Genomic DNA, 10,766 nt, shown 5'->3' with positions numbered 1-10,766 from the left:
TGTGAAGATCCCACAGCATGGTACAGATGCGTGATAGAGAGCATGTGTGAAGATCCCACAGCATGGTACAGATGCGTGATAGAGAGCATGTGTGAAGATCCCACAGCATGGTACAGATGCGTGATAGAGAGCATGTGTGAAGATCCCACAGCATGGTACAGATGCGTGATAGAGAGCATGTGTGAAGATCCCACAGCATGGTACAGATGCGTGATAGAGAGCATGTGTGAAGATCCCACAGCATGGTACAGATGCGTGATAGAGAGCATGTGTGAAGATCCCACAGCATGGTACAGATGCGTGATAGAGAGCATGTGTGAAGATCCCACAGCATGGTACAGATGCGTGATAGAGAGCATGTATGAAGATCCCACAGCATGCATCATACTCGATGGTACAGATTTGTGACAGAGAGCACGTATGAAGATCCTGTGGTACGTGTCACACTCAACTGTACAGATGTGCGATAGAGAGCATGTATGAAGATCCCATGGCATGTGTCACACTCAATGGTACAGATGCATGATAGCATGTGTGACGATCCCATAGCACGTGTCATAATGGTACAGATGCGTAATAGAGACTACGTATGAAGATCCCAGAGCATGTGTCGCACTTGATGGTACAGATGTTTGATAGAGAGCATGTATGAAGATCCCACAGCATGCGTCATACTCAATGGTACAGATGCGTGATCGAGAGCATGTATGAAGATCCAGCAGCATGTGTCATACTCAAGGGTACAGATGCATGATAGAGAACATGTATGAAGATCCTGCAGCACGTGTCATACTCGATGGTACAGATGTGTGATAGAGAGCATGTATGAAGATCCCACAGCATGCATCACACTCAATGGTACAGATGCGTGATAGAAAGCACGTATGAAGATCCTACAGCATGCGTCATACTTAAGGGTACAGATGTGTGATACAGACCATGTATGAAGATCCCAGAGCATGTGTCACACTTGATGGTACAGATGCATGATAGAGAGCACGTATGAAGATCTCACAGCACACATCATAATGGTACAGATGCATGATAGAGAGGATGTATGATGATCCGGCCGCATGCATCACACTTGATGCTACAGATGCGTGATAGCATGTATGAAGATCCTGTAGCATGTGTCATACTCAGAGGGGGAGACTGAGTATTGGGGGAGACCCCCAAGGTCCGGAGTGAGACATGGGTGGCACTGTGGATATAAAATGTCCAGAACATGCCAATCCCTAGGCAAAGCAGATTAGCGGTTGCTGCGTGGGGACTGAAGAAGGAAATGGGAAGTGACTGTCGCCGCGTGGGGACTGAGGAAAGGAACAGAGAGTGACTGTCCTCGCATGGGGGCTGAGGAAGGGAACGGGGAGTGACTGAGGAGGGTATTTTGTATCTTTTAGGGGTGATGAAAATGTTCTAAAATTAGGCAGTGGTGATGATTTCACAACTCCATGATTATACTCAAAACCACTGAACTGTACACGTTTAAAAAGTGAATTTTATGGTATGTGAGTTATGTCTCAATAAAGCTGAAAAAAAAACAAAAAACAAAAAAAACAGGCCAGATGCTGATGCAAGAAATCAAGGTGTTTACCTGGTGGGGTGAGGGTGGGGCAGGAGAGTGGGGTTTTGGAGGTGGGCAAGGACGTGGGTTTTGTGGGGGTGCCTGGTTAGGTTCTGTCTCTTGGTGTAGGTGCTGGTTACATTATGGCTTGGTTCGTGAAATCCAATGAGCTGCTCACTTATGACAAATGCACATTCTATTCCAGTAGAAACTTTTAAAAGGAAATAAAAGTAAATGAGCATGGCCAGGCTCACACGGCAGCATGGGGTGGGAGTCATGGCTGCAGAGGGACACTGTGCCCCAGAAGGTGAGGTGGGAGCTGGATCGTTTCCCATCTGGGTGTGGAGCTCGCAGTGAGCTTGTGTGTTGAGGGTGGGCTAGGATGGCGGGGGAGGTACCTCCAGCCAGGTTAACTTGTGCATTTCCCTCAAGGCTCGCTCAAGGTCACCTCCTCCTTCCAGCTGCATTCTGGGGGCCCCAGAGCAGCCCAGGCAACTTCCTCAGCCCTAGGGTGCCTCAGGCTCACACATTGCATGTGTGCCCGGCCTCCTGCCTGCCCGCTCTCATGCCCATGAGCTCCTCCATGGAGGGGCAGGGTCTTGCTCAGTGCTGCGTTCTCAGCACTTAGCAGGTGCACAGATGTTTGCTGATTGACTGCATGAACACATGCTGCTGTGCATGATGGGTAATGAAGTCACAGCTGTGCATGATGGGTAATGAAGTCTCAGCTATGCATGATGGGTAATGAAGTCACAGCTGTGCATGATGGGTAATGAAGTCACAGCTGTGCATGATGGGTAATGAAGTCACAGCTGTGCATGATGGGTAATGAAGTCACAGCTGTGCATGATGGGTAATGAAGTCACAGCTGTGCATGATGGGTAATGAAGTCACAGCTGTGCATGATGGGTAATGAAGTCACAGCTGTGCATGATGGGTAATGAAGTCACAGCTGTGCATGATGGGTAATGAAGTCACAGCTGTGCATGATGGGTAATGAAGTCTCAGCTATGCATGATGGGTAATGAAGTCACAGCTGTGCATGATGGGTAATGAAGTCACAGCTGTGCATGATGGGTAATGAAGTCTCAGCTATGCATGATGGGTAATGAAGTCACAGCTGTGCATGATGGGTAATGAAGTCACAGCTGTGCATGATGGGTAATGAAGTCACAGCTGTGCATGATGGGTAATGAAGTCACAGCCCCCACACTCAGACCCTCCTCCCAGTCCCGAAGGATGGTGTCCATCCTGTGGGGCTGGTAGGCAGTGATCTTGTCCCCTGCCATCCTCTACGTTCAGTATGGAGCCCAGGCAACTTTCAGGAGGAAGACAAATGCCAGGTATTGCTCCCTGTTTGCCCCTTTGCCCCTCTCCATAGGGCAGCCGGCCGGCCTCCCTGGTCCTCGGCCAGCACAGGGCTTGTGCGCAGCCCCCAGAAGCAGGCCCGGGCCCTCTGTATCCCAGCCCGGCCTTTCCCCAGGCTCTGCATCCTGTCTCCTCTCAACCTCTCTGCCTCTGCACCTGCACTTTGTAGATGGTTGAGATGTCCTCCAGGTCCTTCCCACATGTGCCATGGTGGGGTCACTGGGCGTCTCCTCTCACTTAGCAAAGATGGGCACCTCTCCGCAGCCTCCCCACCATGGGGTATGGGGAACCCCACTAGGAGTTCCATGCCCTGACACTCAGAGAGTCACCTGGGACACTCACAGATCATCCCACACCCATCATTCTTACAGGTGCGGGTGGGTGAGAGGGGCGTCCAGAGGAAGCTCGTGGGGCCGGGGCCCCGTTTAGGCCAAGAGCGCCAGCACTGGCCTGGCTGCTGGCTCAACCCTCCAGAGGCTGACCTTAGGAGGCTGACCTTGGGCAAAAGACTTCACCTTCCCACGATTTTTTTAATGCGGTGAGGCTGTGGCGAGGATTATTGTCAAACTCTGAGAACAGAGTCTGGCCTGTAGTAAAGGCTCCAGAAATATAAATGGAGGTGACTTCTGTCATCCCTCCTTTGGCCACTGGTCTCTGACAGACCAGCCTCGCACCAGGAGGGCAGTTCGGGTCAGCAGGCTGTGGTGGGCAGTGTGGGAACTTCACTCTTCCAGGGATCCGTGCCTGGGCTCCCCATTCCCTACACAGACTAAATCCCGGACCTTTCATTGCTTTCAAACAGTGTTCCACGTTTTTGCTATAAAAACCCTGAAGTGCTGAAAGAATGAGGCGGGTGAGAGTTGCGTGCCCCCAGCCCACCGGCGCTGACGTTTCCCCATTTTGGGTGCTCAGCTTGATCTGAACTTCAGGGATCTGGCTTCCTTCCCGCTTAACATTTAAATACATAAGCATCAACTGAATTTTTCAAAAGTAATGGAGCTTCTTTGATTTCCGCTTATAGGCTGGAGAAATGCAATTTCTGCTTATAGGCTGGCTCCCCTGGCCCCCGAGCCTCAGGAGGACAGGTGACGCCCCGGTCCCCTGCGTAGGTGTGGCCTCGTCCTTGTCCTCTGGCCTCCACTCCTTTGCCCTGTGCCCAGCCTCCTTGGCCAAGGCTTCTGCTGTTTTGTGACCCTCATGGGTCCCCAATAGCCCACTGTCCCGCACATCTTCCCCAGATGACCAGGGGCTGCCCCAAGCCCCAGGGGCCAACCCTGAGCCTACCTCCCTGCTAGGCCCTGGACACCCCATCTGTCCCGACCTGAGGGTGGGAGGCTGGTGCCATCCTAGGCTCTCCCTCCCCTGACTCTGAGAGAGCTGAAGTCCTGTCTCGTGGGCCACCTGCTTCCAGGGGTCCCACAGCCTCAGATCTCTTCTTCAATGATCACAGCAGATCCTCTCCTGGAGCCCTGGCCTGCAGGCCCCACTTCCCTGGCCTGAGAGGGCTCCTGAGGAACAAACACAGCTGCCCCCACCCATGCCATGCCTGGCGGCCGCCTGGATTTTCTGCTCAAGTCCAGCTCTCTGGGTGCTCGGGGTGGGGGCTGCTCTCCACGGGTGGCACCTCCTTGTCCTCACACTCTCTCCCCTCCCTGTGCCCAACACCCACCTTAGGGCGAGGCAGGCTGGACAGTCAGCCTTTGTGGAAGTCTGCAAAGCAGCAAATAGACACTTTTCCTTTTCTCTTTCACATTTTCACTGATTTGGCAGGAAAAATGGCATTTTGTTTTAGGAACGATGATCACCAGTTGAGCTTTTCACCGAGCAGCCACAGGATTGAGTTCTGAGGGCCACGTCCTCTTCCTCCCTCCTGGTCAGAGCCTTGTGCCCCCAAGGCGGTCATTGCTTCCCGCGATTGCTTTATTTTTCTTTTAATTTTCAAAGTCTTCCTGGCTTTCTCCCTGCTTATTCAATATTATTTTATAATCATGCTGTCATATCAAACAAAACTTGCATGGATTTTATTCGAATAGGGTGAACCTAGATGTAATTTTGGAATTAAGTTTTATGATTTTCTTTTCCTTAAAAACATAATGCATTATTTTCCAGTTGTTGCTGTAACAAATTACCACAAATAGCCCACACTATTTTGAAGTTCAGGAGGGAGGAGGTTGGGGCAGGGCTGGCTTCTCGCGAGGCTCTGGGGGAGATCCACCTCCGGCCTTTCCAGCTCCTCTCGGCAGCCTGCGTCCTCGGGCTTCTCAAAGCCAGCAGTGCTGCCTCTTTGACTCTCTCTCATCTTGGCCTCGGTCGCTGTGTTCTGACCCTGAGCCTCTGGCCTCCCTCTTCTAGGGCACCTTGTGATGACACTGAGTCCACCAGCTAAGTCTCAAGATCCTTCTCACTTATCACACTTGTGAGCCGCTTTTCCCACGACAGGCGGCCTGCACAGGGACCCTGAGTTCGATGACGCAGACACAGTCGGGACTGACATCATTCAGCTGACTCTGCATGTTACACCTGATATTATTTTTCTTTATATGTCCCCCATACAGTCTTGTAATTTTCTGCAAGTAACTCCTTCCATTGTATGGCAACAATCCTGCCAAACATGTAGGTTTTCTGCCTCTATAATGAAAGGTACTAGGATTTTTTCCCCTCTACTGATTATTGCTACCATATAGAAAAACTACTGATTTATTTACATGATCATGTTTTCAACAACTTTACACAGAAGTCTTTTATGAATTCTCATAGATTTTCCTCTTATTTTCTGGAATTTTCTTGGTATTCAGTAATTACATCAACAAACCATGATAGCTAGAGCCTCCCATGCCATAATCAGGGTCCAGCATCTAGAGCATCCATGCCTTAATTACAGTCTACAGTCTAGAGCCTCCATTGCCATAATTAGCATCCAATATCCAGAGCTTCCACGCCGTAATTAGAGTCCACAATCTAGAGCCTCCAATCTCGAGCCTTAATTAGAGTCCAGCATCTCCACTGCTTTCTGCATTCCTAGAGGTTCTACAGAGTCCATGCACAACGGTGGAAGAGCGGTTCTGTTTCAGGTTTTAATTGCCACACTTTAAAATTTCCTTTAAAGAGTTTCTTCCATATGAATTGTGCCTGAACGGGTGGAGGTAGGTGGCAGGCAGCAGTTCTCTGAGGACTGGGGTCGGGGAGGGTCTGAGCCACTTCTCTGAGCTCCCACCATCCCTAGCTCCCTCCTGGTTTCCATCTTCGCTGGGGGACTGGCATCTCTGAGTCGTGGGGGTGCAGGCACCCTGCTCTCTCGTGTTCTCAGAACTTTTCTCCCTGGACCCCTCTGTCCCTTGGCCTATGTCCTGTCCCCGGCAGAGGCTGCCCGTGGTCCAGGAAGACAGAGGGGCACCATCTTCCTTCACAGAGGTATTTCCTTCCAAGTAGAGCCAGGTAGTGTGATCGTCATAACTGAGTCTCCAGGCTATGGAACATAAAATATTTATATCTATATCAGGGAAGACAGATTAATCCAATAATGAAAACAGTCTGGAGACCGCACCAGCTCTTCTGTTTATGAGGGCTTCCTTTTGGGGAGCACCAGTGTGGGATCAGGGGCTCGCCTCTGCAGCCTCTTTGCAGGGAGCTGTCCTCAACTTTCCTCCCTGTCACCCTTGACGTGCTGCGGGTGGACAGCCCAGGCCATCCGACAGGTGTTCGGGGGACTAGTGCTCTGGGTGGGCAGCCCCTCAGGACTGACAGCCTGGCTTGGGCCCCTCCAGAGGTCACTCCCAGCCACCTTTTCTGCTCCTCCTGCCTCACTGTGAGCCCCCTGCTGGCATCACCGTGGATGGGAGGCTGAGCTGGTGCTTCTTTGCCTCTATCCTAGAGAGCCAGGGCCAGGGAAAGCACGCATAGGCAGCTCAAATCCTATTGGGGAGCTTCTCGAGGAAGGAGACTTCACATCAGACTCACCACAGAAAGCAACTTGCAGAAAATGTCAGCGGCAACTTCTTTCCTCCCACATGGCTCCCTTCCTGGCTCCTTCTCTGGGCATCTGGCTGACCACTCATCTGCCCCTTCTTCTACCAGTGCTTTGGGAAAAACCGTAAGTGGGCATGTTTGGGTTTGGCCCCCACCCCATATGAACCTCTCACCGTCTCCTGTTTTCCCTCCAGCATGGTCCCAACCCCCCACATGCCTGTAATTTCCTTAGAAACTGGGAACAGAAACAAGCCATTTTCTTTTTTCTTTTTTTTTTTCAGACAGAGTCTCACTCTGTCGCCCAGGCTGGAGTGCAGTGGCATGATCTCGGCTCACTGCAAGCTCTTCCTTCCAGGTTCACACCATTCTCCTGCCTCAGTCTCCCAAGTAGCTGGGACTACAGGCACTCGCCACCACACCCGGCTAACTTTTTTTGTATTTTTAGTAGAGACGGGGTTTCACCGTGTTAGCCAGGATGGTCTCGGTCTCCTGACCTCGTGATCCACCAGCCTCAGCCTCCCAAAGTGCTGGGATTACAGGCGTGAGTCACTGTGCCCGGCTGAAACAAGCTATTTTCTAAAGATGTGTTGGTTCTCTTAGCCAATCAGCCCTGGGACTCCTGATCAAATAGCTGTGTGTATCTGTATCTGAGCATGTTCATCTCTGCATTCCTGTCTGCAGTGGTCATCTCAGTACCCATCATTCATGGTGTGTAACCAATCACTCCAACACATAGGTTTAACACTGAAGTAAAGCAGCAGGCAGGTTTTTTTCTTACAATTATGTCATCAGCAGTTTGGGCTGGGCTCAGTTGGGTGGTTCTTCTGCTGGTCTCATCTGGGGTCACTTTCTGACTGCTTTCATCTGGCAGCTTGATGGGCAGTTGGTGCTGGACATGGGCTGTGTGGCCTCTTCCATCTGGAGCTGTGGTCCACAGGAAGCAGAGTGGATCTTTCAGACTTTTGTCTTGTGTGTGCATGCCTGAGTGTGAGTGCATATGTGTGCATGTGCATGTGTGCATGTGCCTGGGTGTGAGTGCATGTGTGTGCAGGCGTGTGTGTGGCTGGCTGTCAGTGCATGTGTGTACATGTGCATGTGTGCATGTGCCTGGGTATGAGTGCATGTGTGTGCATGTGCATGTTTGCATGTATCTGGGTGTGAGTGTATGTATGTTCATGTGTGTGTGCACCTGTCTGTGGTGAATGTATGTGCATATGTGCATTTCTGCATGCCTGAGTGTCAGTGCATGTGTGTGCATGTGCATGTGTGCATTTGCCTGGGTGTGAGTGCATGTATGTTCATGTGTGTGTGGCTGGGTGTGAGTGCATGTGCATGCGTGTGTGTACCTGGGTGTGAATGCATGTGTGTGCATGTGTGCATGTGTGTGGTTGTGTGTGCATGTGTGTGCATGCCTGGGTGTCAGTGTATGTGTGTGTATGTGTGCCTGGGTGTGAGTGCATGTGTGCATGCACGGGTGTGAGTGCATGTATGTGCATGTGTGCATGTGTGTGTGCACCTGGGTGTAAGTGCATGTGTGTATGTGTGTGCATGCATGGGTGTGAGTCCATGTGTGCATGTGTGTATGCCTGGGTGTGAGTGCATGTGTGTGTGTGCACGCCTGGGTGTGAGTGCATGTGTGCATATGTGTGTGTGTGCCTGGGTGTGAGTGCATGTGTGCATGTGTGTATGCCTGGGTGTGAGTGCATGTGTGCATGTGTGTGTGTGCCTGGGTGTGAGTGCATGTGTGCATGTGTGTGTGTGCCTGGGTGTGAGTGCATGTGTGCATGTGTGTGTGTGCCTGGGTGTGAGTGCATGTGTGCATGTGTGTGTGTGCCTGGGTGTGAGTGCATGTGTGCATGTGTGTGTGTGCCTGGGTGTGAGTGCATGTGTGCATGTGTGTGTGTGCCTGGGTGTGAGTGCATGTGTGCATGTGTGTGTGTGCCTGGGTGTGAGTGCATGTGTGCATGTGTGTGTGTGCCTGGGTGTGAGTGCATGTGTGCATGTGTGTGTGTGCCTGGGTGTGAGTGCATGTGTGCATGTGTGTGTGTGCCTGGGTGTGAGTGCATGTGTGCATGTGTGTGTGTGCCTGGGTGTGAGTGCATGTGTGCATGTGTGTGCGTGCCTGGGTGTGAGTGCATGTGTGCATGTGTGTGCATGCCTGGGTGTGAGTTCATGTGTGCATGTGTGTGCATGCATGGGTGTGAGTGCATGTGTGTGTATGCCTGGGTGTGAGTGCATGTGTGCATGTGTGTGTATGCCTGGGTGTGAGTGCATGTGTGCATGTGTGTGTATGCCTGGGTGTGAGTGCATGTGTGCATGTGTGTGTGTGTGCCTGGGTGTGAGTGCACGTGTGCATGTGTGTGCATGCATGGGTGTGAGTGCATGCATGTGGACACGTGCCTGTACATCTATCTCATCAGGCGTGGGGAGAATCATGGAATTAGTTTGTAAAGAGTTTCAGGAGAGTCCTGGTCTCATGGATGCTGTCCTGGTTGGCATGAGCATCATGATCCCCTCCAAATGTCCCCAGGACAGGCTCTGCTGGAGTCTTGGCCTGGGTGAGGGGCTCTTCTCTCTGAGGACATCATGGGCGGCACCTCAGGCCCACTCACAGGAGTGGGAAAATGTGGGCTGGATGAGTTTTGCTCCGGTTCCGGGGCTTGGCACCTGGTTTACTAAGCAAATCAATGAGCAGTCCTGCTCCTCGGATGATCCTTTTCATCTTTTATTCCCAGATTTCCCAGGTGTCTGATGTGTGTCAGTTTCCAGGCTGAAGATGAATACGAGTGGGCCCGCTTAGTCTGAAAACTCAGTCGCTGTTTTAAAAGGGACTTCAGAAACTTCAGACCTTCTGGGCCTGACACGTGGGTCATGTGATCCTTTCCACCCGCTCCACTTAGGAAGCCCCAAACTCTCTAAGGAGCAGGCTGTGTCTGTTCTCCTAAGGAGCTCCTGGGCACCCTGCTGTCCTCGTTGGCAGAACAGCCCGGCCCGGTGGATGGTATTGTCCCGCTTTCCAGAGGAGAAAGCAGAGGGTTTGGGGAGTCTGCTCTAAGTTACACAGAGCTGCTGCAAGATTTAGGATTAGAACTCGGTGTCTGGAACAGCTGCTGACCTCAGAAGTTAGGTTCCAACACAGTTTCCACAAACTCTGTGTCTGTGAAACCCCACATGGGTAATGCTTCCAAGGGCTTTTCAGCATCCAGCCAGAGTCGTTGATTGTGCTGAGTGGGAAAAAGGGTCAAAATAAATGTGTGCTACCATCGTGCTCCTGCGTGTCATCGATCAATGGCTTAGATTTTTGGGGAGTAGAATGTGCTGTCTACACTGGTGCTGCTGCCGGTCGGGGAGCTCAGGCACTGGGTGGCCCTCAGGGGAGCAGCCCTTGTTTTCTCGTGGGGTCCACTGTGAGATCTGCTTTACCTGGGTCCTTCCTGTCAGTGCCTGCCGACCTCAGCCACCCTGTCCCAGTCCCTCCTGATGGTCCCTTCCCTGCAAGCTTGCCAGCTCCTCCTCTCAATCTCACTGTCCACATCTTAGGGCAATGATGTCAAAGTGATCTCCAGGGCTCGGGAACACGCCAGTGAATTTCTGCAGGCTTCCGTAAACTGGGCCACATGGGTGCAGTCAGGGTGGGGGGCATGGCTTTCTATGGAAGTTAAAGCCTTTGCATTTTCATGCTGATGCAAATGTAAACACACACGCACACCTGCACACATGCACCACACACGCGTGTATGTACCCACCACATACATACATGTGCACACACTCCCAGCACATAGAAACTGCCTTGCAGGCGAGCTTGGTGCCTGCTGAGCTTGGTCTCTTAGGACTGTAAGCCTTTGCCCATGACACGGCACACACCAGA

General features: G+C 51.7%; 1 long non-coding RNA gene across 1 annotated transcript; it reads left to right on the top strand.

The window, feature by feature from the left end:
• The first annotated feature begins 2,789 nt into the window (after positions 1-2,789).
• Positions 2,790-10,131, top strand: LOC108531733 (uncharacterized). The gene is made up of 3 exons (XR_001886258.1): positions 2,790-2,907; positions 6,804-7,022; positions 9,634-10,131. It is a non-coding gene; the product is annotated as an uncharacterized LOC108531733 (long non-coding RNA).
• Positions 10,132-10,766: the final 635 nt, after the last annotated feature.

Source organism: Rhinopithecus bieti, unplaced genomic scaffold, assembly GCF_001698545.2.
Source record: "Rhinopithecus bieti isolate Rb0 unplaced genomic scaffold, ASM169854v2 scaffold_9877, whole genome shotgun sequence".
NCBI classification, from domain to species: Eukaryota; Metazoa; Chordata; class Mammalia; order Primates; family Cercopithecidae; genus Rhinopithecus; species Rhinopithecus bieti.
The sequence above is the reverse complement of the archived record's forward strand: the minus strand, read 5'-3'. Positions and strand labels throughout refer to the sequence as shown.